At 49.5% G+C, this 25612-nt stretch overlaps 1 long non-coding RNA gene across 2 annotated transcripts; it reads left to right on the plus strand.

The window, feature by feature from the left end:
- The first annotated feature begins 462 nt into the window (after positions 1 to 462).
- Positions 463 to 24245, plus strand: LOC139040812 (uncharacterized). Of its 2 annotated transcripts, none has more exons than XR_011495157.1 (3): positions 463 to 718; positions 5838 to 5943; positions 16201 to 24245. It is a non-coding gene; the product is annotated as an uncharacterized lncRNA (long non-coding RNA). The 2 variants fall into 2 exon arrangements; XR_011495158.1 differs by lacking the exon at positions 463 to 718 and adding an exon at positions 3430 to 4817.
- Positions 24246 to 25612: the final 1367 nt, after the last annotated feature.

A 25612-nucleotide genomic window follows, 5' to 3' on the forward strand; every position in this document is an offset into this window, starting at 1 on the left:
TCCACAGTGGCTGCGCTGTTTGACATTCCCACCAGCAATGTATGGGGGACCACTTCCTCTGCAGCTTTGCCAACACTTATCATTATCTGTTTTTTGTTTAAATTATAACCAGTCTCATGGGTGTGAAGTGGCACCTCATTGTGCCCTTGATTTGCATTTCCCTGACGACTAATGACGTTTGAGCATCTTTTCATGTGCTTCTTGGCCATTTGTGGAGCCAAGGTGTCCGGCCTGAGCAAGCGTAGGCTGGAGCTGTCAATGAATGAAGGGGAGAGGATGGGAGAGGCGCTCAGCTTGACGTGGTAAATGTGATGTCCATGTTGGATGTCCCAGTGGAGACGTGGAACTGGCGGTTGGCGGTGAGTCAGGAGGGCACAGGGAGGCCTGGGCTGAGGTGTAAGCTTGGTGTCATCAGCAATGGCAACATTTAAACCACAAGGTGCAAGGAGGGCACATGCACGGCAGAGGCTGGACCCTGAGGAAGGAGACGGGGAAGGCGCGGCCAGTGGGGAAGGAGGAAAACCGGGTGAGGCGCCCGGAGGCCCAGCGGAGGCGGTGTTTCGGGGGACGGAAGAGGAGCGCCTGTGTCAGCTGCTGCTGGTGGGAAGCACACAGCGCTGACAATCCACTTGCTAAGGTGGGATTGAGGCGACCCTGACTTCGCTTGCAAGCCTGCCTGGAGCGAGTTTACGAGAGCGGGAGCAAAAGTGGAAAGAGGGTAGGGACCACTCTTCAGAGGGGCTTGGAGGGGTTTTGCTGGAAAAGGAAGGAGAGAAATAGGATGGCATTTGAAGGGGAATGCGATCAAGACGGAGGTTTTAAAATGTAAAGTGGGAGAACGAAGAGCTGATGGGAACGCTTGAACAGAGAGGAAAAACATCATTATGCAGGAGGCGGGGGCTTACCAGAAGGATGTCCTTGAGCCCAAGAGAGGGGACAGGCTCTGGCGCGGACTGGAGGCTGGGCGGCTTCGGACAGATCCTCCAGGGATCAGGAGAGAAGGCGAGGGCGGGCGGGCGGGTGGGGGTTGAGGAAACTCTCCGTGAACAGGAAGCAAGGACACAGGCGAGAGGGAGCGGAGGAAGGCAGGGCGAGCGGAGGGCCGGGGGAGGGATGACAGGCCGTGGGGCGAGGGACAGGCTGCCCCGCCAGGGGAGGGAGGCCTGCTCGCCAGGCAGCACTAACGGCTCGCTTGAGGTTAGCCACGAACCAGATTTAGAAAAGACACATTTGGCTTAAGGCAGCATAACGTGCAGAGACGCGGCCCTGGCCACTGTCGAGTCAACTGTTGACATGTGTAAACGGAACGCTTTGACTCCTTAGAAAAGCCACTAAACCTGTCCATTCTAGAAGGACTTTGGGCCACATCTTCCTAACTCAAGTTTTCTAACCCGGGGTCCACGGACTCCCTGGGGTCCTCAGACATATTTCCAAGATTGATGAGTTCTCTACAAGAATTCTTAAATTTGGGGGTTTCATGTCAACAATAACGTGAGCATTTCATTCTGCGCCCCGCCCCCCCCGCCATGGTTGTGTGCTCACACGTATGTGCGTTTGTGTTTGCGATCACATTGGAGGATTAAATGTTTCAGCTCATGGGAACAGAACAGAGGCAGACCAGTGAGAGACAGCTGTATTCAGGCAGCGGTCCCAGTGGGAGCCCCGGGGGACAATCCGTGGAGTCTGCCACCGCGGAGCAGCGGGGGACTCAGTTTCTGCCAAAGAACATCATCTTTGATGTTAATTTAATGCTCTTTGAATTTTACTGGCCGTTTGTTTCATTTGTGTTTAATTTGTGTGTTCATTTTGGTTTATGGTTCCGTAAGAACTACAAACACAGCCTTTATGTTTGTCCCTATAAAAAATAATTTGTTCGACAAGTGCTGCTGGGGAAACTGGATCTCCACGTGCAAAGGAATGAAGCTGGACTCTCACCTTACACCATATATAAAAATTAACTCAAAATAGACCAAAGACCTAAAATTAAAAGAGAAAACTGTAAAACCCTTAGAGGAAAACTTGGGGAGAAAAGCTCCAGGCCACTGGATATGGCAATGATTTCTTGGCTGTGACACCAAAGGCGCAGGCAACAAAAGAAGAAATAGCCAAACTGGACTACATCAAAATTAGAGACTTTCGTGTTTCAAAGGACACTGTCAATAGAGTGAAAAGGCAACTCTTTGAATAAGAGAAAATGTTTGCAGACCATATTCTGATGGGGGTTAATATCCAGAATATATAAAGAATTCCTACAACTCAACACCCAGAAACAAATGAGCCAATTCAAAAATGGGCAAGGGACTGGAACAGACGTTTCTCTGAGGAAAATACACAAACGGCTAATAAGCACATGAAAAGATGTTCAATATCACTAATCATTAGGAAAATGCAAATCCAACCCACAATTGCATACCAGTTCACATCCATTAGGATGCTTATTATTATTAAAAAAAAAAACCCAGAAAACAACACCTGCTGGCGAGGATGTGGAGAAATTGGAACTCTTGTGCATTGCTGACACGAACATAAATGATGCAGCCACTGTGGAAAATGGTTTAGTGGTTCCGCAAAAAATTAAACACAGAATTACATGTGATCCCGGAATTGCGCTTCTGGATATGGATCCAAAAGGATTGAAAGCAGGGTCTCAAAGAGATAACTGTACACCTGTGTTTGGCTATCCACAACAGCCCAAACGTGCAAGCGACCCCAGGGGCCATCAACAGATGAAAGGATAAACCAAATGTGGTCCATCCATACAATGCAATATTATTCAGCCTTAAAAAAGAAGGAAATTCGGACACATGCTACAATATGAATGAACTTTGAAACCAATAAACTAAGTGAAATAGGCCAGTCACAAAAAGACAAATACTACGTATATAATTCCACGTATTGGGGGTCCCTAGAGTAGTCAAATTTATAGAGACAGGAAATAGGATGGTGGTCCCCCAGGGGCTGGGGGAAGCAGGAAGTGGGGACTTAGTGTTTAATGGGGACTGGGTTTCAGTTTGGGAAGATGACAAAGTTTTACAAATGGATGGTGGTGATGATTGCACAACAGCGTGAATGTAACGCTACCGAGCTGTACATTTCACAATACTTACAATGGTAAATTTAATGTCATGTATATTTTACCACAATGAAAAAAAAATCAACCCTGAGGGGAGTTCATCCAGGTTTCCAAAATCCTGGGGTGGTTCTGATCTTAGCCAGGGTCTCCGCGCTGCCTGACCCCAGCCCCCTCCTCCCGGCTCAGTGCCCACTGCATGTTGCTCCCTGCGTCACCTCTCCTGAGAGGGGACGTGGATCCCCTGTGCCTCCCTGGACAGGGAGCCTCTCTACCCCTCCTCAGGCCAGGGGACGGGACTCAGGTCGTCGCTGAGACTGGAGGAAACGTTGGGAGCAGCGGGTCACCAGCCTCTGGCTCTGTGTCTCTTGGGCCCTCCTGTGTGCGGGCTGCACCTCTTCTCTTCTGCCCCATCGGGCAGCCCCCGGGGACGCCTCATCATGGGGCCTGCAGCTGTCCAGGTCTTCTGCCTGGGCCTTGACTGGGGGAATGAGAGCGCTCCAGCCCGGCTTTCCCAGCAGTGAACCCAGCACTGGATGTCCATCCTGGTCCTGTATCAGTGGCTCCTTGGGTGGTCCAGGCCCCTCCATCTCAGCGAGCAGTGCCGAGAGAGCCCCAGGCCTGTGTGAGCCCAGGCGAGGTGGTGCTGTGTCCGTCCTGCCGGCCAGGCTGGGGCTCGGGTCTCTGGGGGAGAACAGGATGCGAGCAGCCTGTCCAAAGAAGGTCCTGGCTGAGGGGGGGATGGCTGTCCTGGGGTCCCTGTGCTCTCAGGTGCCCCCTCCTCCCTGTGCCCTGCTCTTCGCATGATCCTCCCTCCACCTGGGACCTCATCCCACCGAAAATCTCCCATCACCCTCTTGCCTCTCCTTTCCCGCTGGTTCTTTCTGTTTTACTCGCAAACAACACCAAAGCCAAAATCAGCACCCGGAGCTCTGTTCACAGGGTATCTACTATATGCCGTTCGATCCCTCACTGACAAGCTTGTGACTTTTGGCAAATTGCTAACCTATCTGGGGCTCAGTTCCCTCTCTCGTAAAATGGGCAAGTTAACAGCGATCCTGCAGGGCGGCTGTGGGTTGCGCGGTGCCTGCCATCATTCAGCATTCAGCCGTCCATCGTCTCTCTCCCGGATTCTGCCTCCTTGCTCAGCGTGTCGACTGGCTCCGAATCTGCTGTGGACTCAGCAGCCACATCACCAGGCTCGTTAGACTGCAGGTGAAGGCGTTTAATTAGGCTCCAAGGAAGTTAGAAGGCTGTCCTAAGGCCAAGTTCCCAAGCCTTGGAGTGTGGACTCATGACGTCTTTTCGGTCCCCAGAGACATTCTTCTCCAGCTGTGTGGGAGGTTTCTGTGTCCCAGACTGAGAGGTCGCCAGAGAGCAAAGTTTCCCAAGTTTCAGGGAGCTGTGGAGTGACTGCGTGACACCCGATCTGGAGGGACTAGGCTGCTGTGCTCCGGGCTGCTCAGACTCCGTTGTGTTGAGCCCTGGGGAGAGCAGTGACGAGCCAGGAAGCATCCTGAGGTGGAAAGCCAGGACAGAAGGCTCAGAAAACAGCAGCCCACAAGGCGTGGATGTCGTGTGATGGTGTCAGTCAGCTTTTGCTGGGTAATGCTGAACAACAAGCAACCAGCAACACGTAGTGGTTATAACAACACGGGTTTGTTATTGCTGATGGTACATGTTGCCCATGGTGGCTGCAGCCCTGCTCCACGTCCTCTTTATTTCAGGATGCAGGCTGAAGGATCAGGTAGGAAATTGCTTTTTTTAAAGCGGAGGGAAGGGGCCGGCTCTGTGGTATAGTGGTTAAGTTTGTGCGCTCTGCTTCGGCGGCCCGGGGTTCGCTGGTCCAGATCATGGGTGCGGACCTATGCACCGCTCATCAAGCCATGCTGTGGTGGGGTCCCACATAGAAGAACCAGAAGGACTTACAGCTAGGCTATACAACTATGTACTTGGGCTTTGGGGAGGAAAAAAAAAGGAAAATTGGCAACAGATGTTAGCTCAGGGCCAGTCTTCCTCACCAAAAAAAAAAAAAAAAAAATTACTAAAGCAGAGGGAACAGTGATGGTAGAACCATGAAATGGTTCTAAAGCCTCCGCTCAGAGTGACATATATCACTGCTGTTCACACTTTATTGGTCAAAGCAAGTCATTTGACCAAGTTCATCATCACTGGGGTAGGGAGATATAATGCTCCCACAAGGAGGGGTGGTGACTATTTGGCTGGTACAGAGTAGATGCTTGAAAACTATTTGTTGAATGAATGTATAAATGAATTCTCTGATCCTGGAAGGATTTAAGCAAAGGATGGATGCCCACTTGTATTAGTTATCTGTTGCTGCGTAACAAATGAGTCACAAACTTAGTGGCTCAAAGCAACAATAAACATTTATCATCTCACATAGTTTCTGTGGGTCAGAAATTCAGGGGTAGCTTAGCCACTCAGCTTTTGAGGTTTGTCATTACGTCGTAGCCAAGAGGTTGGCGAGGGCTGCAGGCACCTGTAGGTTTGACTGGGCTGGAGGCTCTGCTTTCAAGGTGGGTCAGTAACATGGAGGGTGAAGCGGGGCTGGCTGTTGGCAGGAGGCCTCAGTGCCTCACCATGTGGGCCTGTCCACAGGGCTGCTTGAGAGTTCTTACAACACGGCGGCTGGATTCCTACAGAGTGGGTGTTCCAAGAAAGGGTAAGGCAGAAGCCACAGTGTCTTTTATGGCCTAGACTCAGAAGACACACATCATCATTTCTACAATATCTGTTGGTTACACAGGTCTTCCTATTCAATGTGGGAGGAAGTATGAACACCAGGAGGGAAATCATAAGGGCGTCTACCGTGGTTTGTCCCCTGGTCTCCAATAAGCCACGTTCTTTCACATGTGAGTATTCTTACCTTCTCCCAAGGTCTCCCCAAAATCTCATATTATAGCTCAAAGTCTAGAATCTCGTCATCTAAATCAGGTACAGATGGGGCTTCTGGGTAAATTTCCTCAAGTATTGCTCTTAGAGCGCAGTTCCTCTTGATCTGAAGGCGTGTGAACTAAAGAGACAGTTATCTGTCCCCTCCCCCCACAGCATACAATGGTGTGAGAAGCATAAGATAACTATTACAGACACTCCAATTTGAGAAAGGAGGCACATAGGAGTCACTGGTCAATAGAAATTCTGAAATCTATCAGAACTTCCAGTGTTGGGGGTTCCTTCATTAGGACATAAGGGCTGGAAATAGTTCTCCACAGCTCTTGGCTCTGCCCTAGGGGCTTTTGGTATTGGTTTCTGAGTCATCTTTCCTTTTCCATGAAAGGTAGCTTACGTTAGCAGATGATTGGTTTTCTCAGCCTTCCTCCTGTAGAAGTTTGGGAGTCTGAAGACTTCCTTTCATTTTGTACGGTCTCTCTTTCAGTTCCAGCTGGCAGTGTTTCTGTCAACACAATTCTTCTAAAACTTTTTTGGATCTCCTATGAATCTTATTGGGGCATTTGCTCCATTAGACAAAGCTCTTTGAGACACACTCTTCTCTCCTCTGAGAGTCTGCTGAGGCCGCTGAAGGATAACACCTTTAAATTTTTTAGAAGCCTTATTATCTAAGTGAATGGTTCTCTGCAGCACCCTCTTACATTTTCTGAGGACTTAACAAATTTTACAGCCACACCGTCAACTTCATCTTCAGGTCGTATTTTTGTGATATTTCCCTGGATTTGATCTTTTCCCAGAAACTATATCTTAATTTTATCTTTTGCCATCTAGAGAAGCTGGGAATTTTCAAAACCAGAAAGTCCTCGTTCCTTTTGTTTAACAGTATTTCTTTTAGCTTATTTCTCTCTTATCTCATTTTACTAAAAGAGGCAAGAAGAAATGAGGCGGGATCTTCAATACTCTATTCGGAAATCTCCTTAGCTAGACCATCTGGCTCATTAGGTACATTTTCTCCTTTCCGCATTACCACAGGTGACAGCGCTGCTAAACTTTCTGACACTGCATACGAGAATCTTCTTTCCTCCGGTTTCCAATCACATTTTTCTCATTTTCCTTTAAGCCCTCACTGACAGCATCTTCCAAGCCCACGAGACTTCATCTAACAATTGAAGCTCCTGGCTAGACACCAGAATTGCGAGGGGCCAGGGTCTCCTTCGTGTCCCAATTTCCCCACCTTCCTCGAATAAGGAAGCCCACTTCCTACTCAGGGCATTTGGATTTGCTTTTCTCTCTGTCTACACTGCTCCTCTTCCAGATATCCTCAATGTACATTTCTCCAAATATACATTGCAAGAAGCTTGTTCTCTTGTTTAATTCAGATGGCCACTTAAACGTTACCCCGTTAGAGAGGCTGTCTGTGACTACTCTAGCTAAAATAGCACCCCCATTCTCTATTTATATCCTTGCCCTGCTCCTTTTTTTTTCACGGCACTTTTCACCACCTGACATTATATTATACATCTATCTATTTATTTTCTGTCACCCCCATTAGAGCGCAAGCTCAAGTGGAGGGGACCTTGGCTGTTTTATTCACTGGTAAAACCCTAGTGCCTGGAACAGTGCCTGACATGTAGTAGGTGTCCAATAACTAGTTGTTGAATGAACGAATGAAGTGGCCTTTGCAGAGGCTCCTAGCATGTGGGTAGACAAGGGCCATCCTTGTATTCAGGAGGCATATCTCTTAAGGCCACTCTGAGGAGGAGGGTCATTATAAATAACAGGCAACGTGGAGTCACAGCAGGTTCTGGAGCAGGGACATGAATGGCAGGTGTCAGACTCAAAACAGGGCCTGCTCTGCAAAATCTGGCCTTTGTTTTCCCAGAAGAGGTGAAACCTTGAGTGGGTCAGAGGATCTGAGCCTTTTTCCTGAGGTGGGGGCAAAGGGGAATTTCCTTTTTCAAAACATCACATGGATGTCCATTTGGTCCTTGGCTCAGCCTAAACAAGGTTTGTACGTGCAAAGAGCTTCCTGAGCAGGGGTTGTTCGGAAGGTTAGAGAGAGCCTCCAAGCATCAGACTTCTTCAGTCCCCCGGGGGCTGGGGACGGAGGTTGGGGCCACAGAATACGGCAAAGACAGGCTTCTGTATGGAAAGATGGAAGAGGGAAATGGATGTGGCTGAAGTTTCAGAAGTGTATGTCAGGAGGGGTCAGTGGAGGGCTGAGGGCAGGGGCCTCAAAGCAGACAGCCCTGGTTAGAGACTAGACTCTGCAAAACGTGACCCAAGCTGACGAAAGGCTATTTATAGTTTTCATTATTTCACTCAATGTGAATATTCATACGCCTCGCTGTAGACATATTAATAAGTTTGATTACAGGGTCCTGCTTCAGACCCACTGGGGGTGTTACATAGCACACAGTGTATGCAGCACATTGCCTTTCCAAAATGTGAAGAAATCGGATTTCAGCAGCACATCTGGCCTCAGGGGGTTGGAGATCTGTGGATCTATAAAAACACCAACCTCCTAGGGTTGCTGTAGGAGCGCATGAGAAAATAGGTATCAGGTGCCAAGTACAGATGCAGGGAAAGGCTGTGCAGGGAGAGGCCAGGCTGAGCGGTGACAGAAGGAAAAATGACATCAGTCTCAGGGAGAGTCTGGGAGAAGCGAGGAGTTAATTCTCAAAGAATGGATGTTCTCCTCTAGAGGCCAAAGGGAAAAGATCTGGCACGTTCTTGGAATTGCCAGTCTCTTCCTGTTTGCAGCTTTAAGCCATTCTTCCTAGATCTCTGGCCTTTTTGGGATTTTTAGGGTTGGGTGAGGCTGTATCTAGAAATCCAAGCACCAGGCTGGCTGGCATTGCCCTCTGAAAGGGAAGCTATACGCTTTCACTTCTTGCGGGTATGCACTTAGTAGCGGAATGGCTGGATTATATGTTTACTCTATGTTTAACCTTTCGAGGAGCTGCCACACGATTTCCTGAAGTAGCTGCATCAGTTTGCATTTCCACCAGTGGGGTACAATGGTTCCAGTTTCTCCACATCTTTGTCAACTCTTGTTATCGTCTGTCTTTTTGAAGACAGCCATCCTAGTGGGTGTGAAGTGGTAGCTCATGGTGATTTTATTAGTATTTCCCAGTGGCTAATGAGGTCGAGTAGCTTTTCATATCTTTATTGGCCATGTGCATATTTTCTTTGGAGAAATGTACGTTGAGACCCTTTGCTCACTTTTCAATTGGGTTACTCGTCTTTTTATTATTAAGTTGTAAGAGCTCTTTATATATTCCGGATATCAGCTCTGTATCAGATATGTGATCTGCAAACATTCTCTGCCATTATGTGGACTGTCTTTCTACTTGCTTGATGGTGTCCTTTGAAGCATAAAAGCTTTTTTGTTTTTTTGAGGAAGATTAGCCCTGAGCTAACATCTGCTGCCAATCCTCCTCTTTTTGCTGAGGAAGACTGGCCCTGAGCTAACACCCATGCCCATCTTCCTCTACTTTATATGTGAGACACCTACCACAGCATGGCTTGACAAGTGGTGCCATGTCTGCACCTGGGATCCGAACTGGCGAACCCCAGGCCATGGAAGCTGAATGTGGGCACTTAACCACTGTGCCGCCAGGCCGGCCCCCATAAAAGCTTTTAATTTTGGTGATGTCTAATGTATTTTTTTCTCTTTTGATGCTTTACTTTTGTGTCATATCTAAGAAATCATTGCCTAATCCAAGGTGATGAAGATTTATGCTTGTTTTTTCTTCTAAAGGTTTAATAGTTTTAGCTCTTATGTTTAGGTCTTTGATCCATTTTGAGTAAATCTTTGCGTATGGTGTGAGGTAGGGGTTCAACTGAACTTTTGCAAGTGGACATCCAGTTGTCCCAGCACCATTTGTTGAAAAGACTGTTTTTTCCCCATTGAATTGTATTGGCACCGTGGTTGAAAATCAGTTGACCATAAATGCGAGGATTTATTTCTGGACTCTCAGTTCTATTCCATTACTCTGTATGTCTGTCCTTATGTGAGTACCACACTGTCTTGATTACTGTTGCTTTGTAGTAAGTTTAGAAATTGGGAAGTGCTAGTCCTCCAACTTTTTCTTCTTTTTAAAGATTGTTTCAGATATTCCGGGTCCTTTGAGTTTCCATATGCATTTTAGAATCAACTTATTGATTTTTGAAAATATACCAGCTGGGGTTTTGATAGAGATTGCATTGAATCTGAAGACCAATTTGGGGAGCATTGCCGTCTTAACAACATTCAGTCTTCCAACCCGTGAACAAGGATGTCTTTCCATTTATTTAGGTCTTCTTTAATTTCTTTCAACAATATTTTGTAGTTTTCAGAGCATAAGTTTTGTCCTTCCTTTGCTAAATTTATTACAAAGTGTTTTATTCTTTTTGATGCTATTGTAAATGGAATTGTGTTTTAAAATTCATTTTTGGAAGGTTTATTGCAAATGTATAGAAATACAGTTGACTTTTATAGATGATGATGTGTTCTTCAACCTTGGTAAACTTGTCTATTAGCTCTAATCGTTTTTATTAGTGGATTTCATAGGATTTTTTAATATACAAAATCATTTCATCCTCAAATAGAAATAGTTTTCTTTCTTTCTTTCCCATATAGATGCCTTTTATTTCATTTTCTTGCCTAATTGCCCTGGCCGGAACTCCAGTACAATGTTGAATAGAAGTGGAGAGAGCAGACATCCTTGTCCTGTCACTGGTCTTGGGGGAAAGCATCCAGTCTCTCACAATTAGTATGATGTTAGCCGTGGGATTATCATAGATACCCTTTGTTAGGCTGAGACAATCTGCTTTATTCCAAGTTTGTTGGGTGTTTTCATCATGAAGTCATGTTGAATTTTGTCAATGGCTTTTTCTTTGTCTATTTAGATGATCATGTGGCTTTTGTCCTTTATTCTACTCACAGGCTGTACTGAATTAATTGATTTTCAGATGTAAAAACCACCCTGCATTCCTGGGATAAATCTCACTCGGTCATGGTGTATAATCCTTTCTATATGTTGCTGGATTTGGTTTGCTAGTATTTTGTCGAGGATTTTTGTGTTTCTATTCATAAGAAATCTTGCTCTGTAGTTTCTTTTCTTGTGAAGTTTTTATACAGTTTTGGTATCAGGGTGATACTGACCTCATAGAATGAGTTTGTAAGAGTTCTCTCCTCTTCTATGTTTTGGAAGAATTTGTGAAGAACTGGTGTTAATTCTTTAAGTGTCTGGTGGAACTCACCAGTGAAACCATCTGGGTCTGGACTTGTCTTTGAGGGTAGTATTCTCATGACTCATTCAACCTCTTTACTTGTTATAGGTGTGTTCAGATTTTCTATTTCTTCTAGAGTCAGTTTAGGTAGTTTGTGTCTTTCTAGGAATTTGTCCATTTCACTAGTTATCTAATTTGTTGTTGTACCACTTATATTCGTTTTAAAGAGCATCTTACAGTCTTTGACTGCTGATGGCTCCTTTCTTTTTCTTCTTCTTCTTCTTCTTTTTTTTTTTTGGGGGGGGGGAGGACCAGCCCTGAGCTAACATCTGCTGCCAATCCTCCTCTTTTTGCTGAGGAAGACTGGCCCTGAGCTAACATTCATGCCCATCTTCCTCTACTTTATATGTGGGACGCCTGCCACAGCATGGCTTGCCAAGCGGCGCTGTGTCCGCACCTGGGATCCGAACCGGCGAACCCCAGGCCTCCGAGAAGCGGATGCACACTTAACTGCTGCACCACTGGGCCAGCTCCTCCTTTCTTCCTGAAACTCATTCCTCCTGGTTTTCATGACGCTCTCTCTTCATAGCTGTGTGACTTCGGACCAGTCATTCAGCCTCTCTGGGATGGGGATGGTCAGAGGGCTTTCTCATTGAATTCTTGTGGAGATTAGATGAGGTGACACCTGGAAAGTGTGGTGCTTGGTACCTGGCACTTGGAAAACACTGAATACCTGCTAATTATTGTCTTTACTCTCTCCCGGTCTTCCTTTAGCTCTCTAACTACCCAACCTCAGTCTTAGTAGGTCTAAGTTCAAGCAAAACTTCCCAACTGGAGGTGATTCTGTCTGCTAGGGGCCATCTGACAATGTCTGGAGACATTTTTGGTTGTCACAACTGGGGGGATGCTCCCGGCAACTAGCGGGTAGAGACCAAGATGCTGCTAAATGTCCTGCAGCGCATAGGATGGTGCCCAGCAGCAAAGCATTATCTGGCCCCAAATGGAAATAGTGCTGCAGTCTCTATGGAGACAGCGCTGCATGGTTATTGTAAAAAGAGTTGAAAATACAGATAAGCAAAAAAAAAAAAAAAAGGAGGAGAAGAACAAAATGTATAATCCTGCCACACTGAAAGAACTTCAGTTAGGAAAGAATATTTTTTTAAAAACAGAAAAGTCTGGGGCTGGCCCAGTGGCGTAGTGGTTAAGTTTGTGTGCTCCACTTCAGTAGCCTGGGGTTCGCTGGTTTGGATTTTGGGTGCCGACCCACACACCACTCATCAAGCCATGCTATGGCGGCATCCCACACACAAAATAGAGGAAGACTGGTATAGATGTTAGCTCAGCGACAATCTTCCTCAAGCAAAAAAAGGAAGACTGGCAATAGATGTTAGCTCAGCCCCAATCTTACTCACCAAAAAAAAAAAAAAAAAAGAAGAATTTGTATAGCAAGAATAGTCTGGCACTTTTGAATTTCTCCTCAGCTATACCACCTGCCTAGTTAGGTAACATAACACATTCAGTGCCCAGCAGGTCTTGGTCAGTCTGTGGATGTGTCTTCCCTTCCTCCTATGAGAGAGAGAGGGACAGGGGAATGCCCAGTATCCGTGGGGTGGTCCTCAGAAGGTGGGGTTAGTCAGGTGAGGGTGGAGCAGGGCACAGGGTTGTCTGCAGGTGGGACCTAGCTGCAAAAACCGCATTCTCTGGGTGACTTGATGTCTTTCCATTGAACTCTGTGTGTGCCTGAGCGTGTGCACAAGTGTGTTCCCATGTCATCAGCCATCTGGAAGGTAGACAGGTGTACTACAGGCTCTGTACCCTCATTAATTACAGGAAAGAAGAAAATTCTAGTTAATTTGGGTATATTCATTTGGGCTGAATTCTTTGATTACATAGAGTTTTTCTGGGACCGAGGGCTTCCCAGGCTGGGCATGTGGGTTTCCTCTGGCTGAACACACACGCACAGACCCCTCCATGCTGTCACATCTTGAACCCACGTGCCTTCTTTGTAAAGGTCCCTCTCTTGAGTGCTAGGTGAGACCTGGGGCTCAGATGACATCACCCAGGGGAGACGCAGGCCTAAGATTCAGACCCGCCCGTGAGAAATCAAACACATGTCAAACAAGCCGTCAGCCCTGGCCGGGGGAAGAGGTGACCAGGTAGTCAATATTTTGCCTCCCACCCTTTTACAGTGTGCAGGATCTCAAAGCTCAGGGCCTCGGCGCAGCATCAGGCCCAGCTCCCGGCTTACAGATGAGGCCCAGAGAAGGGTGACTCCCCAGGCGGTGCTCAGCTGGAGCTGGTCCCGGGGTTCCTGGTCCCCAGGCTGGCAATCTTCCCTCCATCCTCCTTTCCCTCTGAGTCAGCCCCTCTGAGCCCAGAGGGGCCACAGACTCCATATATTCAGGCCCCGGGGTCTCCACAGTGCAGATCTAAAGACCATGAAATGAGCGGGGAATTGCAAAAACAGGCAGGTTCCTAACCTGCAGAAGAGACATCTGTTGGCGGTGGGCCAGGAGTGGGCACTGCTGATCTAGCCTCTCTTTTTACAAGGAAGAGGCGACTTCTGGCCCAAAGGAGGACTGGCCATGGCCGATGAGTCCCCAGTGAATCAGCGATGGCGGACACTCGTTCTCTCTCACACACGTGTGATGTGAGGGGGACATGCACACGTGGGCTTGTACGCGCTGTGTATTTGACCATCTTCCTTTTGTCTGCTTTAAATCTTCTCTGATGCGGCATGTGGTCCATGGGGTCCATTTGATGTGATGTCACCCCTCCCCCCCCAAAAGGGGACAGAACGCTGGGAAGGGGCGATCCAGAGGTGGGGGGCCCGCTGTTCTCCAGGAGCTAAAACCTGCCGTCTCGCTGAGCAGAACCCCCACTTAACAACAGGTGGGGCGGAAGGCGACAGCTTGCAGAGCCGGCTTCTGGCTCTGCCAAAGGTGACTTTGAAAGGCTGTGTTTGTTCTTGATGAGGTCTGGGTAGCCGAGCTTCACGGTGACAAACGATTCCAGCGGAGGCTGTGCTGTCAGGAGCAGTGGGGGACAAAAGGTTCCTTCTCAGTGGCTCCCCTTTCAAATTTTTCTTTTCATTACGAACTATTTCCAACACACACACAAGTGGAAAGAAGAGCACAATAAAGACCCATCAGCCCATCACCCACCTCGGTTTGACAATTACCAAGATTTCCCACATTTGCTTCCTCTTCTCTCTCTCTCTCTTTTATTTCCTTCTGTTGCAGTATTTAAAATAAAATCTCGATCATAATGCAACTTCACTTCCATATATTTCTGTAAACACACACACACATTTCCTTACATACCCACAAAGCTGCCATTGATCACACCTAACAGAATAAATAATAATCTCTTGGGATCATCTAATGCCCGGTCCGTAATCAATTTCCCTGTTTGCCTCAAAAGTGTCTTTTTATGCCATGGTTGGTTTGGTGGAGTCTGGACCCAGAAAGGGCCTGAGTGTGGGGGTTTTGTCTTAAGATCTCTTAAGGCCTTTCCAATCTACAGGTGGTCCCCTCCCTTCTCATTTTTCTTTTTTTTTTCTTTCTTTTTTTTTTTTTTTAAAGATTTTATTTTTTCCTTTTTCTCCCCAACGCCCCCCGGTACATAGTTGTGTATTCTTCGTTGTGGGTTCTTCTAGTTGTGGCATGTGGGACGCTGCCTCAGCGTGGTCTGATGAGCAGTGCCATATCCGCGCCCAGGGTTCGAACCAACGAAACACTGGGCCGCCTGCAGCAGAGCGCGCGAACTTAACCACTCGGCCACGGGGCCAGCCCCGCATTTTTCTTTTTTTTTTGAGGAGGATTAGCCCTGAGCTAACATCTGCTGCAAATCCTCCTCTTTTTGCTGAGCAAGACTGGCCCTGAGCTCACATCCGTGCCCATCTTCCTCCACTTTATATGTGGGACGCCTGCCACAGCATGGCTTGCCAAGTGGTGCCATGTCCGCACCCGGGATCCGAACCAGCGAATCCTGGGCCACTGAACCGGAACATGCACACTTAACCGCTGCACCACTGGGCTGGCCCCTCCCTTCTCATTTCTAATTTAATGCCATTGACTTAAGTAGAAATCTAGTCATGGCTCCTGAGGATGGCTCCACATTCTGGAATCCTCCTTCCCCTGTACTTTCTGGAAATGGACGTTAGCCTCAGAGGCTCAGTTAGAATTAGATTCAATTTTTCTTTTTTCAAGAACACTCCGTGGGTGGCCCTGGGGCTTCCCGCTGCACCATATCAAGAGACACACACAGTCAGCTTGTCCCTCTCCTAGCGATGCTAAAAATGATCTGTGGGTTCCGATAGCGACGGTCCCCTCCGTGCTAAGTTCCTCATTTGGTAGCTGGTCTCCACAGATGTTCCTCCAAGGGACCAGGCCTCCCAGGGTTCATGCCCGTCTGTGGTCCCCGCCCCTTGAATCTGATTGGCTCAGTGACTTGCCTTCCACCCTAGAATGTGGTGGGAGTGACCCTGTGATTTCCAAGGTTGGGTCATAAGAAGCCTTGTAGCTTCTGCCTTCGTCTTTTAGAACTCTCACTCTGTGGGAAGCCGGGTGCCATGTAAAGTCTGCTACCCTGAGACTGCCATGCTGGGAGGAAGCCCAAGCTGGCCATGTGGGGAGGCCCACGACGAGAGAGTCCCGCCAGTCCCGCTGTTCGTGTCATCTCAGCTGAGGCATCAGACGTGATAATGATGGATGGAGATGACGATTAAACGACTCCAGCCCCCGCCTCCACCTGACTCGGACTCTCAGAGAGACCCCGGATGACACTGCCCAGCCGAGCCTGGTCAGCTCAGACTGTATGTAGGATGTCATCTGAAGTCGTTGGCCACTGCACTTTGAGGTGGCTTGTTATGGACCGGAACCCCTATCAACTTTTCCTCTAAATGTTTCAACCATGGGTGATCATTGCCTGAATCAATATTTTTATTAGAAGTTACAAAATGGTGCTTTTCCAATTTTATCATTCCTCTCATTTATTTGCAGGAATTCTTTAGGGTTCCCTGGTGACCCTGAAGTATGGTGCCCTAGAGGAAAGACAGGGGAATGGTGAGTCCTTTCCTCTTCACTGGTGGCCTCCGTTACAGCAGCGACCTGGCCCTTCCTGGATTTGTGGCCCACATCAAGGCAGGAGAGAGAGAAGAAGGCTGAGGAAGGTGACAGCAGACGTGGTTTCCAAGGAAACAGGAAGCAATCACCAGGCCCTCTGAGGATCATTATTTCTTTGTCCTGCTAAAAGCCAGATGCTCCCACCTTCTAAGCCAGCTCAGACGGTTGAGCAGGCACCAAAATGGGTCCCCAGGGAGGAGACAAGGGGCTGGGGGAGCCTATGGAGGGGGCGCTACTCCCTCTGCTGGACCCCCTTCCTCTCACGAGGCCTCCCCTTCCTCACAAAGACATGCCCTTCCCCCAAATCTCCTTAGGCCGCGAGGGGAGCCTAGTGTTTGATGAGGAATACACGGGAAGTTGTCTTCTCTGGAGCTCCAAGCACAGGACGTCTTTGCTCGGAGTCTGTCCCGGGATTCATCGGCGAGGATTCCAGCCTGTGGACCCGCCTGGTCCCGGGTGGAGGGATGGCTGGCCTGAGTGCCGAATGCTCCAGAAATAAACCGAGCAATGACACTGTGTCCAGCGCTCAGACACCGTGATCTGAGGTGGCCGAGGTGCAAGACCTCCCTGGAGCCGTCAAGAATCACCATCTAAGGGGCACTTCTTTGGGGCCACACGTGACACGGGGCGGGCTGGAGCTGTAGGCACGGGTTCTCACAACCCCTCAGAGAACCCCCTGAAGGGGACGCTGTCTTCACTCGCATTTCCCAGATGTGGGAATGGAGGCCCAGCCGGGTTGGGTCACTTGTCCACGGTCGTCCAAAGCTCCCCCTGCTGTCTGCCTGCAGAATCGGCCCCAGATGGTCCGTCCTTGCCCGGCCACTGGGAGACGATCTGCTGATGGGTATAAACTTGTATTATATCATTATTCGCCTCTAGCCGTGTGTATCTGACTTTTTCAGTGGACCTAAATGTGTATAAAGGGTCCGCTCATGTTGTACCCCAGGGTGGCTCCCGAGTTCCGACTGTGGCCCAGGTGGACGCCAGCGGGAGCTGGGCGGTGGGGATGAGGATGCTGAGGCCTGGCTGCTGCAGAGCTGGCCTCCAGACGCATGAGTGCTGGGCTCAGTACCGCTGGGCAGCGGAGCCGGCCTGAGTCTGACATTTTCCTCAATGCTGGACAGACTTCATTGGTTCCAGAAGAGTGTTCAACGGTGTCAATGGATCCATGGAGGAAATGCCCCTAAAAGCAACGTCCCCCTCACCAGAAAAAGTGGCTGAACGCACATGAGCACTGAAGTGGTGCTGCTTGAGCAAATCGGGCTCTCATGGATGTGGGAGGGGACGTCACACCCACAACGATCGTGCTTCCCAGCTCTCTGGTTAGGACGGCAGGGGTCCAGCGTCGCCTGGGTCACATTAAGGCAGGGTCATCTCTGCCCCACCGTGAATGAGGGGATCCTGGGCATCTTCCTGTGGCCTGCCCATGCTGGCTTCCTGGGGAGTTCTGTTGTTTCCACAACGTTCCCGGGCCCCCGGCCCCCATTGCAAATGGAAGACGAATGACTTCTGGGGAAACCTGCTACCTTGTTGGTTTCCTCTTCTGGGGCAGCACAGCCCTGAGAGTGGCCTTGCTGTGGGCCAGAGGGTGCTTTGGAGCCATTTTCCCTCATCTTTACATCTCCGGAAATGAGCTCTTCCTGGGGGCAGCAGGAGCTCCATGGGGGGTGCTGGTGGGGGCAGCCCCTGTGGGCGAGGGGCCTCTGAGGGTGGTGTGGGAGGAGCCGGGACGTGAAGCATCACCTAGAGGTGGCCTCCTTGGGGCTGGAGACACCACAGCCTCAGGTTGTGTGGTCAGGAAGGGCCTGCTCCGTGTATGACATGGGGTGAGGTGCCTGTCTCTGAGAGTCTCACTTTGTCACCTGTAAAATGGGCACAATGATTCCTCCCCCAGGGGATGGCATGCTTGTGTAACAGGTAAGAATCCGGTTTCACAAACTTAAGTCGGTGTCAACCCTGACGCGGCTTTACTTACATCCCATTGAGTCTGACTGTGGGATGGGAAGGAATCCTATCCCAGCTATCGGTGGCTTCTCCTCTCCAAACCCTGCCGCAGGGACGTCACAGCTCTGGGGACCAGTCTCTGGTCTACGTGGTCACCATGGGGATGCCCTTTGCCGTGCCCTGTGGTCCCCATGGCCCCTTGGGGTCAGGGTGCAGCCTCTCTGTGGACGCCATGGCCATCCCCTTCCTTGGGTTGGTTCTATGAATCCGGGGCTCTGGGACCTTACTCCCCAGAGGCCCTGTGGACTCTGCTCTTCCCTGGCTGTGGGGATCTTTGCTTTCTTCTCCCCGCCCCTCCAACACTCCCAGCGTCATCGCTCCCTGTGTTTGAGTTTTCATAGAAAGAGACCGTTTGGGGAAAGCTTCAGCTTTGGTCCAATCACAATGGGCTCCAAGAAGCAAGAGAGCTAAGCTGGCTTCCTTCCTGGACTCGGGAGCTGGAGAGACAGGAGGACGAAACCCAGCTGACCTCATCCAGCAGCCCTGCCCTCGTGGGGTGGGAGCTGCCCTCCTCTTCTCCAGCGACTCTTCCTGTCCCCAGCCGCCTCCCGTTCACACCACCCCAGGGAGAGGAACTTCCCGCTCACCTCCCAGGAACCCGGAACGGCTCGAGCGCTTTTGCCTGTGATGTTTCATCTCATCCCCCAATGAGCATGAGGGAGAGGACCATCCTCACGCCCACTCCCCAGGCGAGCAAGCTGATGCCCCCAGCACCTGGCTCGCTCGTTCAAGGCCACACAGCTTGTTTGTTAAATTGAGTCGGGATTTACATGCGGGTCTTGGAACCTCCTTTTCTCTTCCCGCCTGACAAGGAAACCTTGGCATCGCTGGTTAATCAAGACCTTAGATTATAGTTTGATCACAAAGGTAATACCAGCTTAAACACAGAGGTTCTAGAAACTACAGAGAAAAAGAAAACCGTAAAAGTCACTGTCCCCCATCTATTGATAAAACATGTGCGTTCTTAGACCTGTGCTTTCAAACCGGAGCGAGCCCCTGGAGGCCTGTGAGGACCCCCCATCTCTGGGCCCCCACGGTGTCTGACTCAGTGGGTCTGGGGCGAAGGGGGGAGGGGGAGGCAAGAATTTGCATTTCTAACAAGTTCCCATGTGACGCTGATGCTGCTTCTCCGAGGACCCCACTTTGGGACCAGAGCCCCTCAACCTTGGCACTATTGGCACCTGGGCTGACATTGTCTGCTGTGGGGCTGTCCTGTGCACTGTAGGGTGTCTGGCAGCATCCCTGGGCTCCACCCATTGGATGCTAGTAGCACCGCCACCCCCGGCCCCAGGATGACAACCAAGAATGTCTCCAGATATTGTCAAATGTCCCCTGGGAGACAAAATTGCCCCCCGTGAGAACCCCTGCTCAGTTCTCATCTCCTATGTCCATTTGCATTTGCACAGACACCCCTCCAACACCCTCGCACTCACACACACACACATTTCCTTTTCCTCAAGAATATTGTGAAACTATAAATACAGTTTTAGAACTCGCTCTTTTTCACCTAACAGCACATTGCCCATTAACTCAGCAATTAGCTCTGCTGGCAGCAAAGAGAAACAGGTTTCTGCACAGACGATGGGGGAGCATCGCTTCCAGCCACCGCGCAGCTCCGGCCAGGAATCGGGTGGTGGAGGGGCCTTCCAGGTCTTCAGTCACAGCCCAGAGCAGGTGCTGGAACCTCTGACTTCGAGGGCTGTGTTAAGGCTGGGATGCCAACATCTTACCAAGCTGTCAGGCTTCCCAAAGCGCCGGGCAGAGCATGTAAGAAAAATGAGCCACCTGACAACACGATCGTGAACTACAACAGAGGTGGTCAGGGATCCCGGTCTTGAACCTTCTTCCACCCTCAGTGGGTTTTGGAGATGGACCAAGAGAGCCAGAGCTTGCAGACTGGGAGTGAGGGGTCCTGGCTGTCTCCTTTGCCTGGATGGAGGTCGCCAGACTGCTGCTGTTGTCCAGTACGCAGGCTGCTCGCCACACGGCCATGATGAAGGCCTGCGAGGTGGTTCCTGGGACCTTTTATGGGATGTTGGCTTTTGCTGCCCCTTCTTACCCATGAGGTCCTTTGGTCTTCCAGCCTCATGACTGCACTGTCCCCCAAACCAGGAATTGGTCACTGCCCACCATCGCCCTGTTGGGGGGGCCTACTGGCCAGTGCCAGGGCTGCTGCTGGAAGCTGCAAGATGCTGACTGGGCAGGCATGCTGGGAAGGGAATACCAGGAAGGGCAGTCGTGTCCATCACGTCTGCCTCTCCCAGCATCCGCTCCTCCCTCCTCCCGCCCGTGCTGTGCAGCTGCCCAATGGTTTGGGTGGAATCGACCTTGCTCCCAGCCCATGGCTGGGCCCTGATTGGTCTAAATCAGTCCATCTTGTCCCATCCTCTGGTCCATGGGGATTTTATGGTCTAGAGAAGGATGCTTCTGTACCCCTAGTGGTGTGCTGGAGCTGCTCAGAACTGGCTTTGAGAAGCTATCGTGTGTGGGTCTTTCCAACTGTGACGTCAAGTTGTAGCTGGAAATCAGCCGCGGTGGGAGTATTTACGCCACAGAAGCCCCACTCCCACCCACCTGCCTTACCAGCCCATCCAGATCCTCTCCCATTAATTGTGATCAAGGAGCCAGGCGGCCCCCTCTGCTGCTGGTGGCCACCCGATGGCCATAAGAGGGCCTGATGTAGGAAGAGGCTAAGAGCATCGTTTTTGATGACATTGTCTGATCATGCCTTGTCTCTGGACTTTTGGGTTGCATTTTCCCCCTTTTCTTGAGAGCATCCTAAATGATACAGCCTGGCAGGTGGGGTGGGATGTCACCACGTAAGGCCCTTTAGCCCTCTGGCCGCTGTGGAACAACGAGGGCTCGTTTTTGTCAAAGAGGAAACTTGTCCAGTGTGAGTGCTGCCGGCTGGTGCTGCCCCTCCTCCTGCCACCTCGGGACTTCAGTGCTGGCTGGGCTGACTTCTCCACCCCTGGCTTTTGAGATGAGCTTTGTCTCTGCCGGGTCGTTTCCCAGACTCCACAGTGCAAAATTGGGAGGGTAGGAAAGAGAGTCGAGGACAGGGTGGGAGCTGCCCCAGAGGTTGGGGGGATTTTTGGTGGACTGGAGAGGAGAAGAGAGAGAGAGACTGAGAGAAAGGCAGGCCTGGGACACCCACAGACCATGAGAGAATAGGAGAGGCGATTTCACGCAGCGCAATTGAGGTTCCTTTGTCGTTTTCTGAGAACCATTAGTGGAGGATATTTTAGCACCTTCTGGAATACGACAAGCCTGGCCCTGCACAGAGACTGCACTGGACACTGCGTCTTGTCCTACCTTTGGCTCCGCTGGTGTCCTTGCTCCCCAAGGGGCTCCGATATCTGGGGCAGAGGAGTCTGAGCAGCATTTTGGCCTCTTCTTCTGGGATTTGCCCCGATAAGAAACAATGGACCCAGGTACTTAAGGAGCAACGATCCCGCAGCTACGGAAGCCAAAGACTAAAGCGCCTTTTTTTTTTCTGGGAAACCGCCCGACCCTGTTCATGGACCTCGGTCTCTTTTGTACAAAAGAATGTGGAGCAAAGCAGACTGTAGTGATTTGGGGAAAAGTGGAGGAAACAACCCAATTTGAGGAAATTTCTGGAAGGAATGGAGAACCCACTTTCTGTGCTGTATTTCCGGGTGTGCACAAGTCGGCACCAGGACAAAGCCGGAAGTCCCACCACGCGGCCTTCATGCTCCTGGTTTTGAGCCATCAGGAGCTGTTTCTGGTCTTTTAAAAAAGCCCTTAGCCCCATTTACCACTGCAACAAAAAGAATAAAACATCTAGGAATAAATTTTACCAAGGAGGTGAAAGCCCTGTACACTGAAAACTTTAAGACATTATTGAAAGAAATCAAAGAAGATGTAAATAAATGGAAAGAGATTCCATGCTCATGGATCAGAAGAATAAACATAGGTAAAATGTCCATATTACCTAAAGCAATCTGCAGATTCAACGCAATCCCAATTAGAATCCCAATGACATTCTTCATGGAGATAGAACAAAGAATCCTAAAATTTGTAGGCAATAGCAAAAGACCCCGAGTAGCCAAAGCAATCCTGAGAAAAAAAGAACAAAGCTGGATGCGTCACAATCCCTGACTTCAAAACATACTACTAAGCTGCAGTAATCAAAACAGCATGGTACTGGTACAAAAACAGGTGCACAGATCAATGGAACAGAATTGAAGTCCCAGAAATAAAACCACACACCTGTGGACAGCTAATCTTTGACAAAGGAGCTGAGGGCCTACAATGGAGGAAAGAAAGTCTCTCCAATAAATGGTGTTGGGAAAACTGGACAGCCACATGCAAAAGAATGAAAGTAGACCGTTATCTTACACCACACACAAAAATAAACTCAAAGTGGATTAAAGACTTGGATTAAAGACCTGAAACCATAAACTCCTAGAAGGAAATATAGGCAGTGCACTAATTTTTTTTTCTTTGAGGAAGATTAGCCCTGAGCTAACATCTGCCAATCCTCTTTTTTCTGAGGAAGACTGGCCCTCAGCTAACATCTGTGCCCATCTTCCTCTGCTTTATATGTGGGACGCCTGCCACAGTGTGGCTTGCCAAGCGGTGCCATGTCCACACCCGGGATCCGAACTGGTGAACCCCAGGCTGCCAAAGCGGAACATGTGCACTTGACCCCTGCGCTACCGGGCCGGCCCCTACAGTGCACTCTTTGACATCAGTCTTAGCAGCATCTTTTCAAATACCATGTCTACTCAGGCAAGGCAAACAGAAAAAATAAACAACTGGGACTACATCAGATTAAAAAGCTCTGCAAGGCAAAAGAAAGCACAAACAAAATGAAAAGACAACCCATCAATAGGAGAAAATATTTGCAAATCACGTATCCGACAAGGGGTTAATCTCCAAAATATATAATGAACTCATACAACTCGACAACAAAACATCAAACAACTTGATCAAAAAATGGGCAGAGGATGTGAACAGACATTTCTCCAAAGAAGATATACAGATGGCCAACAGACACATGAGAAGATGTTCAATATCACTAATTATTAGGGAAATGCAAATCAAAACTACAATGAGATATCACCTTACACCTGTCAGAATGGCTGTAATTAACAAGACAAAAAATAACAAACGTTGGAGAGGATGTGGAGAGAAGGGAACCCTCATACACTGCTGGTGGGAATGCAAACTGGTGCAGCCACTATGGAAAATAGTATGGAGATTCCTCAAAAACTTAAAAATAGAAACACCATATGACCCAGCCATCCCACTACTGGGTATTTGTCTAAAGAACTTGAAATCAACACTTCAAAGAGATCCATGACCCCTATGTTCAGCGCAGCATCATTTACAATAGCCAAGATGTGGAAGCAACCTAAGTGCCCATCGACTGATGAATGGATACAGAAGATGTGGTGTATATAAACAATAGAATATTCAGCCATAAAAAAGGACAAAATTGTGGGGCAGCCCGATGGCATAGTGGTTAAGTTCATGTACTCTGCTTTGGTGGCCCGGGGTTCACAGGTTCAGATCTCAGGTGTGGACCTACACACTGCTCATCAAGCCTTGTGTGGTGGTGTCCCACATACAAAATAGAGGAAGATTAACACGGATGTTCGCTCAGGGACAATATTCCTCAAGCAAAAAGAGGAAGATTGGCAATGGATGTTAGCTCAGGGCCAATTTTCCTCATCAAAAAAAAAAAAAAAAGATAAAATTGTCCCATTTGCAACAACATGGGTGGACCTTGAGGGTATTATGTTAAGTGAGATAAGCCAGACAGAGAAAGACAAACACCATATGATTTCACTCATATGTAGAAGATAAACACAGAGAGCAGATTAATGGTTACCAGAAAAGGGAGTTAGGGGGTGGGCGAAAGGGGTAAAGGGGCACATATATATGGTGATGGGTGAAAATTAGACTTTTGGTGGTGTTCACAATGCGGTTTATACAGGAAGTGAATTATAATAATGTACGTCTGAAATTACACAATGTTATAAACCAATATGACCTCAATAAAATAATTGAAAACATAAATAAATAAAGGCCCTTAGTAGCGTGGCTTCTCGCTGTGCTGCGGAAGCAGTTGTGCCAAAGGTCATGGCCCCGTCCTGCTGGCAGAGGAAGGGTCTTGCTGGCTATCCTCTGCTTGGCCCCTGGGCAGCACCTGCTGACATACCGCCCTCTGGAGACAGGGCATCTCCTGGCCTCTGGGACATTCCTGTCTGTCTCCTGGGGGGCTGGGGGTTCACGTCCTCCCTTTGGAGTCCCCGCTCCAACCTGCCATTGGCCCTCTTGTCTTCTAGCCACGTTCCCTCTGCCGTTTCTCCTGTTCCCCAGTTCAGCTTTCTGGTCTCTCTGGAGAGAGGACGGGCAGCCTTGGGGAGTTGTCCCCCCCAAAAGACAGACAGACACTTGCTGCTGGGCTGGTAGAGGTTCAGGGACCCTGTAGAACAGGGATCTCAAACTCCAGGGCCGGAAAGGGCCAGGCAGATGGCGTAGAGGAGTGGCCGGTGGTGAGTGACAGGGAGGGGGAGGGGGCTGTGGTGAACGGCACAGAGGATGCCCCTCGGAACGGTCATGGGACACAGCTCGGCTCTAGCTGCCTGCTGTCACGTGGGAATGAAGAGGCTCAGCATCGCCAGATCCCAGCATCTACCCTGCAGGGACGTCGATGAGGGTAACGAGAGACGGTATGCACAGCGCCTGACATACAATAGCCCGCCAGCGTATGGAGCTACCGCGTCCGGGATGCTTCCTGACACCTCTTTCCACATCACCTCGCCCTCCTCTGTGTGGCCGTAATAGCTCCTATGCCTTCACGTGGTCCCTATCACGTGGTTCTTGAGTGACCGGATGTATCGGTTAGCTATTGCCACCATAGTGTAGTGTAACAGATCATCCCTAAACTCAGCGACTTAGAACAGTGATTTCTTCCCCTGACTTCGTGGGTCGGTTGAGGCTTGGCTGTGGCCGCTGGGCCAGCTCAGCCCACGTGTCTCTCATCCTCCTTGGCTAATGGGCTAACTGGGGCATGCGTCTCTGTGACAGAGGCACCAGAGGGTGAGTAGAGCATATGGGGCCCCTCGGGACCCGGCCGACTGTCACCTCTGCTCATACACCATTGGCCAAATCAGATCACAAGGACAACCTCAAGGTCAAGGAGCAGGAAAGCGCCTCCCACCCCCGGCCAGGCCACAGCAAGGGTGTGGAAGCACAAGAGGTGGCGTGGGCCTGACACTTCAGTCTGCAGAGTGGGCACAGCCTGTTTTGA

The sequence above is a fragment of the Equus asinus genome, chromosome 17 (assembly GCF_041296235.1).
Source record: "Equus asinus isolate D_3611 breed Donkey chromosome 17, EquAss-T2T_v2, whole genome shotgun sequence".
Taxonomy (NCBI): Eukaryota; Metazoa; Chordata; class Mammalia; order Perissodactyla; family Equidae; genus Equus; species Equus asinus.